Source organism: Triticum urartu, chromosome 3A, assembly GCF_056163025.1.
Source record: "Triticum urartu cultivar PI428250 chromosome 3A, HENAU_Tu73, whole genome shotgun sequence".
NCBI lineage: Eukaryota > Viridiplantae > Streptophyta > Magnoliopsida > Poales > Poaceae > Triticum > Triticum urartu.
In genome coordinates this window covers 300,031,154-300,040,044 of record NC_141875.1, presented here as the reverse complement: position 1 = coordinate 300,040,044, position 8,891 = coordinate 300,031,154, and the positions used below count along the sequence as shown (strand labels likewise).

At 45.9% G+C, this 8,891-nt stretch overlaps 1 pseudogene; it reads right to left on the bottom strand.

Annotated features, from left to right (window-relative positions):
• Positions 1–6,601: 6,601 nt before the first annotated feature.
• LOC147979508 (uncharacterized) lies at positions 6,602–7,759 on the bottom strand (annotated as a pseudogene).
• Between the last annotated feature and the right edge of the window lie 1,132 nt (positions 7,760–8,891).

Sequence of the window (8,891 nt, the reverse complement as noted above, 5' to 3'; positions counted from 1 at the left end):
GAAGCACTTGACACTTTCAAGTTTGGCTCAATACACTATCTTCTGTCAGGGCTGCCAACAATCAATTGGATTCCGAGGCACACCTTGTTGCCCAAGTCTGGAGATCACAAGATGATCAGAGGCCACGCGATCAATTTGCTACATATCTTTGATGTGCCACAGAAGTTCAAGGTGATGAGCCTCATGGTAGAGACCATCAAGAGGACAGCAGCAGACCAGAAGAGGAGCTATGGGTATGCCCCACAAATTCAGGAGCTCATTAACTCCAAGATGGGCACGGGCATATACTTGTTGGACAAGGAACACTTGCCCATCCGTCCAGATTTTGAAGATAATCAAGTTGTCATGACTGAGAATGAACCATCTTCAGCACAAGGACAAGCCAAGAAGGAGAAGGCGAGGAAGGAGAAAGCTGCCAAGATGCCAACTCAAGAGGAGGCATCTGAGTACTTCTTGAAGACCAAACAAGAGCAGCTTGGTTACTTGATTGCATCCACCCTGCGGATTGAGCAAGGACTAGCCACCCTAACTTAGAACCAGGCAAGCTTAGAGAGGATCATGGAACAAAAGTTCTATGACTTGGATGTCAAAGTGACAGAGATTCAGACTGCAGTGGAGCAGCTCCAAGATGACATGTAGGAGAGGAGAGGCAAGACTACAACTGATGCTTTTGCCAGAGTGCCACGAGGTCCGAGATCGTCTGCAGTGCCAGTTGCTGACACCAGAGCCACCACTTCTGCACCAGCTACAGCCTCAGTTCCACCAGCTCCAGCGTCCACTCCAGCCTCGACTCCGACCACGTCTACAGAAGGCTTCGTTCTTGGAGTGCTCCGGACTCCACCACCACCTGAAGATCAAGCCTGAGTGTCGACTTAGCACTATGCATTTTCTAGGAACTTTTTGGTAACTTGTTGCCAAAGGGGGAGAAAATGTATAGATCATAGGCTTCGAGAGAGAGAGTGTTGTTTTTCTCTCTTGCTTTATTTGGTGGTTTTTCGAACTTTGTTTGCTTTTGTGTGAGATACTATGTCATTATCTGTGAGACATTGATGATCATGTGTTTGATCATAAGCTACACTTAATGCTTGCTTAATGTTACTATCCTATCTATCTTATGTGATCATTCATTTTCTTGATGATGAGTGCATGTATTTCATTCTTATCATTTTAAGCGCTCCACCAAGATGTATGTGACATGGAAGAGTAACCCATGATTCTAACTTCTTGTGCATTTGCAGTCCAAAGCAAATTTTAAATATGCACAAATTTAGGGGGAGCTCTTACTTATCACATACTTCTCAAAGCGACGATATATTTCATGCTTATTATCATTTGTCGAAGCTTTGATCTATATGTTGTCATCAATTACCAAAAAGGGGGAGATTGAAAGTGCAACTATCCCTAGGTGGTTTTGGTAATTCATAACAACATATAGCTCATTGAGCTAATGCTATTCCAAGGTGATTATTTCAGGAAAGCTCAATGATTGGCATGGCATGGATGAGAAAGTGGAACCCTCAAAATGCTAAGGACAAAGGATTGGCTCAAGCTCAAAAGCTCAAGACTCTTCTTTTATATTTTAATGATCCAAGATCACATTGAGTCGTTAGGAAAAGCCAATACTATCAAGGAGGGATGAGGTGTTGCTTAATGAGCATCTTGCTTCATGTGCTTAATGATATGCTCCAAAATCCTCAGCTACTTTCCCATATCCACAAATGACCTAAACCCTAAGCCAAACTCGGTCCTACCGATTCTTTCTATCCGGCGCCACCGAGTTTCACTTGTCATTAGCCACTGCCAAACCCTAGCAATTCGGTCCTACCGATAGGGATCTCGGTCTCACCGAGATGGGATTGCAAACTCTCTGTTTCCCTTTCGTAACTTTTCGGTCTCACCGAAAGAGTGGATCGGTCCCACCGAGATTGCAATGTAAACTCTCTGTTTCCTTTCTGTAACTTTTCAGTCTCATCGAAAGAGCAAATATACCCCTCCACCCCTCTTCATTCGAAGAGAGAGCCATCAGAACACATCTACACTTCCAACTCATATGTTCTGAGAGAGAACCACCTACTCATGTGTTGAGACCAAGATATTCCATTCCTACCATATGAATCTTGATCTCTAGCCTTCCCCAAGTTGCTTTCCACTCAAACCTTCTTTCCACCAGATCCAAATCCTATGAGAGAGAGTTGAGTGTTGGGGAGACTATCATTTGAAGCACAAGAGCAAGGAGTTCATCATCAACACACCATTTGTTACTTCTTGGAGAGTGGTGTCTCCTAGATTGGCTAGGTGTCACTTGGGAGCCTCCGACAAGATTGTGGAGTTGAACCAAGGAGTTTGTAAGGGCAAGGAGATCGCCTACTTCGTGAAGATCTACCGCTAGTGAGGCAAGTCCTTCGTGGGCGATGACCATGGTGGGATAGACAAGGTTGCTTCTTCATGGAACCTTCGTGGGTGGAGCCCTCTGTGGACTCGCGCAACCGTTACCCTTCGTGGGTTGAAGTCTCCATCAACGTGGATGTAGGATAGCACCACCTATCCGAACCACGGGAAAAACATCCGTGTCTCCAACTGCGTTTGAATTCTCCAAACCCTTCCCTTTACACTCTTGCAAGTTGCATGCTTTACTTTCCGCTGCCAATATACTCTTTGCATGCTTGCTTGAATTGTGTGATGATTGCTTGACTTGTCCTAAGATAGCTAAAATCTGCCAAGAACCAAAATTGGGAAAATGTTAAGTTTTTATTTGGTCAAGTAGTCTAATCACCCCCCCTCTAGACATACTTTCGATCCTACACCACCATATATGCTAGTCGCTTGCTGCAGCTCCACATATATTTGCCTTACCCCTTCCTATAAGCTTAAATAGTCTTGATCGCGAGGGTGCGAGATTGCTGAGTCCCTGTGGCTCACAGATTCCTATTACACCAGATGCAGGTCCAGGTGATTCCGCTCCAGGTGACGCCACGAGCTCAAGTGGGAGTTCGACGAGGACTCTCAGTGATACTATGTGTCTTTTTTTGATGGTCAGTAGTGGTGCCCAGTTGGGGGTGATTGGGGCCGTGTCGCATGTTGGGTTTTCTTCTGTTTTGGCGCCGTAGTCGGGCCATGAGTGTTTGGATGATGTATGTTATTTATGTACTTTGATTGACGTGGCGAGTGTAAGCCAACTATGTATCTCCCCTTTTATTATCTATTATATGGGATGTTGTGATGATTGCCTAACTTGCGACATTGCTTTCAATGCGGTTATGTCTCTAAGTCGTGCCTCGACACGTGGGAGCTATAGCCGCATCGAGGGCGTTTCAAGTGTACATGACGTTTGTGACCCGTCGTGGCACCCGACATGGCACATGTACTGGACTGGATGCACAGACGTATGTGCCAAGAGGGAACGTTTCTGTGGCCCGACGAGGACGTCGGTTCCTCTAAGTGGGGGTGTATGTGATGGCCTGGCTTATTAGGGGTGATAGACTACTCATATCAATAAGGAATTCCTTCTTTTCCGGGAGCCCATTCGGACAGAACTCCAAAGTTAAGCGTGCTCAGCTTGGAGTAGTGTTAGGATGGGTGACCGACCAGGAACTTGCTCCCGGGTGCGCATGAGTGAGGACAAAGTGTGCAGAAAAGACTAGTATTGATCTGTGGGGCCAGTCTAGATCCTGCCAGGAGTAACGACCACCGGCGGGTGTGTCCGGGGCGTTACAAGTACTTGAAACGCCCTCGATGCGGCTATAGCTCCCACATGTCGAGGCACGACTTAGAGACATAACCGCATTGAAAGCAATGTCGCAAGTTAGGCAATCATCACAACATCCCATGTAATAGATAATAAAAGGGGAGATACATAGTTGGCTTACACTCGCCACGTCAATCAAAGTACATAAATAACATACATCATCCAAACACTCATGGCCTGACTACGGCGCCAAAACAGAAGAAAACCCAACATGCGACACGGCCCCAATCACCCCCAACTGGGCACCACTACTGATCATCAGGAAAAGACACATAGTATCGCTGAGAGTCCTCGTCGAACTCCCACTTGAGCTCGTGCGCGTCACCTGGAGCGGAATCACCTGGACCTGCATCTGGTGTAATAGGAATCTGTGAGCCACAGGGACTCAGCAATCTCGCACCCTCGCGATCAAGACTATTTAAGCTTATAGGAAGGGGTAAGGCAAATATATGTGGAGCTGCAGCAAGCGACTAGCATATATGGTGGCTAACTTATTCGCAAAAGAGAGCGAGAAGAGGAGGCGAAGCACGAGCGAGAATCTAGAGAGAGCAACCTGCGCAAACATTACTCCAACACCGTGTCCACTTCCCGGACTCCGCCGAGAAGGGGCCATCACGGTAACACACACGGTTGATTCATTTTAATTAAATTAAGGTTTAAGTTATCTACAACCGGACATTAACAAATTCCCATCTGCCCATAACCGTGTGCACGGCTTTCGAAAGTTCAATCCCTGTAGGGGAGTCCCAACTTAGCCCATGACAAGCTCTCACGGTCAACGAAGGAATAGACCTCCTCCCAAGACGTTCCGATCAGACTCGGTATCTCGGTAATTCAAGACACTTCGACAGGTTAAAACAAGACCAGCAACACCGCCCGAATGTGCCAACAAATCCCGATAGGAGCTGCACATATCTCTTTCTCAGGGCACACTCAGATTGTCTAAACTTCCGGTAGGCCAACCCAGAGTTGCCCCTGGTAGCCACCGGCGGCTGACAGTTTGGACCAACACTCAAAGGAGCACTGGCCCGGGGGGGTTAAAATAATGATGACCCTTGAGTCTGCAGAACCCAAGGGAAGGAAAAAAAGGCTAGGTGGAAAATGGTAAAACCAAGGTTGGGCATTGCTGAAAAGCTTTAATCAAGGCGAACTATCAAGGGGTTCCCATTATAACCCAACCGCGTGAGGAACGCAAAATCCGGGAACATAACACCGATATGACGGAAACTAGGGCGGCAAGAGTGGAACAAAACACTAGGCGAGAGGCCGAGCCTTCCACCCTTTACCAAGTATATAGATGCATTAAGATAAAAAGGCAATATAATGATATCCCAACAAGTAAATAAATGTTCCAATAAGGAACGGCCTCCAATCTTCACCTGCAACTAGCAACGCTATAAGAAGGGCTGAGCAAAGCGGTAACATAGCCAATCAACTGTTTGCTAGGACATGGTGGGTTAGAAGTTTGACATGGCAATTTGGGAGGCTGACAAGCAAATGGTAGGCATCGTAGCATTGGCATAGCAAAAGAGCGAGCAGACTAGCATAGCAAAGATAGTAGTGATTTCGAGGGTGTGATCATCTTGCCTGCAAAGCTGTCAGAGTTGACTGGATCCTCAAAAGCAAACTCAACGGGCTCCTCGTTAGCGAACTCGTCTCCCGGCTCTACCCAAACAAGACAAACAAGCAACAAGGATATGATCAACCACATGCAAGCTCAAACAATAAGATGCAAAGATGATATGCTATGCGGGATGCAACGCGGTATGCAAAATGCAAGATATGACAGGGAATGCATGAACCTGGCCTCAACTTGGAAAACCAAGTATGCCACTAGAAAGATGAAATGAAATCGCTTGAAAACGATATAAAGAACGCCAGAACCGGAGTTACGGTTTGAAAATGGCAAGCGATTCAAAATTGGCACCGGTCTGCGATTTACAGCAAGTAGGCATCTAGATGCAAAGAGATGAACATGCTACAACACTCAAACATGGCAACAAAATACATGGCAGGGAAGCATTCAAGATGCTTAACAAAAGACTAGCACTGAGCTACGGCCAATTCATCCATTAACAGGTTCAAACAAGCATGGCAAAAACGCAAATGGTAAACAGATCTCAGACTTAAGTGAAATTAACACTTGTCTGAAATTTCAGATCATATAACCCTCTTCGGAGCAACAAAACGACATGCTACAGGACCTGATTATGACAAAGAAGAACATGGCATGGAGCTACTCAACAAGCTTAACAAAAGTCCCTTAGTGACCTTGAGCCAAAAAGGATCGGAAAAAATACTAACAAGCACACGAACATTGATGGAGACTCGACTAGATGGCGAGTCGTCGACGGCCCGATCTTTCACGGTACTAGCAGCAGGAACAAGAAATTCCGGTCGAGCAAAGATGCAAGACCGTAAGATCAGAAACTTGTGTCGAGTAGATTGGATCGACTCCACACGCAGCAGCAACAAAATCCCTTCGGATCAGCAACAAAGATATTTGGTGTCCCCCGACATGGGACTTTTTCTATAGTTTTATTGAACTCACGACTAATACAAAAATCTGACCTTTACATCGGCCGTAGCCAGCCTTTTATATAGGCATCACACACCCGATCAAACCGGCGCCCGAGCAAAGCAAAACTGGTACGGACTCTCTCTCCTAACCATAAACCGAACAGGACTCCTAGTACTACTACGACTCCTCTAAATCTCACGCCTAAGGAAAAGTTCCTTTACCTAACAATCAAGAATTTACTAATTAACTATCCGGCCACGCTGATCACTAGGAACCAAAATATACCTTAACCGTACTATAGCAACTTGGATTTAGAACGCTTCTGCATGTAAACCTCATGTGACCTGGACCGAAATAGCACCGACAATTATCCAGCTTGGCGTACATAAATTAGGTTTGACTTCTTCAGGCTCTGGTTCTGGTGATGGTATTTTAAGTGCCATTGTACCCATCATCAAAATATTAGAATTTGTAATATGATCAGTTTTTGCTATGGCACTGACGGGCACATCATCCCCTCCTCCTTGAATCAAAACCGTCCTCGGTTTTGCAACAATTTTACTGACCTTCTTCTTCTTCAAGGAAATATTTGTATCCACCTTGATTTCTTCCACAAACATAGACTGGAGCACACAACGTCTTCCGGCATCCAAAAAGGAGTAAGTGTTGGACCGACCCTCGTGTGTGGCACGACGGTCATACTGCCATGGTCTTCCCAATAACAAGTGACATACATCCATTGGCAGCACATCACAAATTATTGTATCTTTATAGTCACCTACTGAAAAATTCACACGCACCTTGTGAGTAACTTTCAGTTTACCAGACTGGTATAACCACTCAATGCAGTGTGGTTGTGGGTGCTTCCATGTAGGTAACCCCAAAGCTTCCACCAATCCCTTGCTGACCGCGTTGGTGTAGCTTCCTCCATCTATAATCAACTTACAATTGGTGTTATTGACTTTGCACTGAGTCTGAAAAATATTCCAACGCTGTCCCTTATTCTCAATGCGATCCTCTTGCACTCGTTGCACCATTAGTGAAGGATATGACTAAGCAGCTTCAAAACTCGCAACCACATTTTCAACATCCTTAGATTTTTCACTAGAAGTGTCAGAAACTGCCTCTTCATCACTAGCGGATGCATAGCCATCTCTCGTGAGCAACACTCTTTTCTCATTAGGACATTCACGCTTCATATGTCCCCTTCCTCCACACTTGAAACACTCTATGTCACTAGTGCGTCCGGTCGACTGTGCACTAGAATCAACCATCGACAGTCCTGATTTTGAAGCATCCTTTTGCACGGAACCATGAGAGCAATTTGATGATGTCGCCCTGGAGCTAGGACCCACATCCTCACTCTTATACTGCGAGCGTCACCATGTGTTCAAAGTGGTACTGGGAACTGTGTTGACTTGGCGCCGCTTAATCTGTTGTTCCGCACGCACAGCTTGGTGCACAAGATCTTGTATGTTGTAGTAGACCACCATCTCAACACGATCTTGCACCTCGATATTTAGCCCGTTAAAGAAACGTGCCATGGTCGCCTCCGGATCCTCCGTTGTCCCTGTACGTATCATAAGCAATTCCATCTCCTTGTAATATTCATCAAAACTCATATTACCTTGAGAGAGCCGCTGCAATTTGTTGTACATATCTCTTTTATAGTGCTCAGGAACAAAACGCCGCCTCATGAATTCTTTCATCCCTCGCCAAGTCGTCGGGCGATGTCTTGAACGACAAATTTGATTCCACCATATTAGCATGTAACCGGTGAACTCAATTCCAACAAGTTGAACTTTCTTCTCCTCGCTATAATGATGGGCATCAAAAATTTGATCAACACGCATCTCCCACTCCAAATAGCCTTCTGGTTCGCACTTGCCGGAGAACGAAGGGATTGAAATTTTTATGCGCCCAATTCCATCATCCACAGGCACACGCACAGCTTGACCAACTCGGTCATGCACTCCGCCACGAACGGAAGCTTCAGGACGAGGCTCATAGTGTCGTGGTCGTGGCGCGTACCCCACCTGGTCAACGCCGTCATCGAGACCATCATCTCCAGCATGAGGTTGTGCCGCCAAACGGCGATCATGCACGCCGGCATGTCCGTCGCGAGCAGGTGGTGCGTAATGCAGTGGAGTCGCCGGAGCAGTCTGTGGTGGCGCAAAATTTGTCGCCGGCATATTGATGATGTCTGCCAAACCATCAAACCGAGTGATCAGGACATCTATCCTTTTGCCGAGCGCATCATGACATTGCTTGATGTAGTTGCATGTGTGATCAAAACCATCCCGAATATTTTGTGGAATATCATCGGCATACACTGGACGTACTATTTCCTCAGAATCATCATCAAAATATTAGAATTTGTAATATGATCAGTTTTTGCTATGGCACTGACGGGCACATCAAACATAGCAAAAACATAATCAGTTTTCAGACTTAGTGAAAACTGACACATGCTGAAACATAACTCACGAAGGCAGGTTTACGAGCTCGATGCTCTCACTACGGTGCAAGTCATGGCAAGGCAAGCATACATCCATTAAGAAGGCACAAAATACAAGCTAGACATGGCAAGAACAATGGCATAGCATGCACGGATCAACTACAACA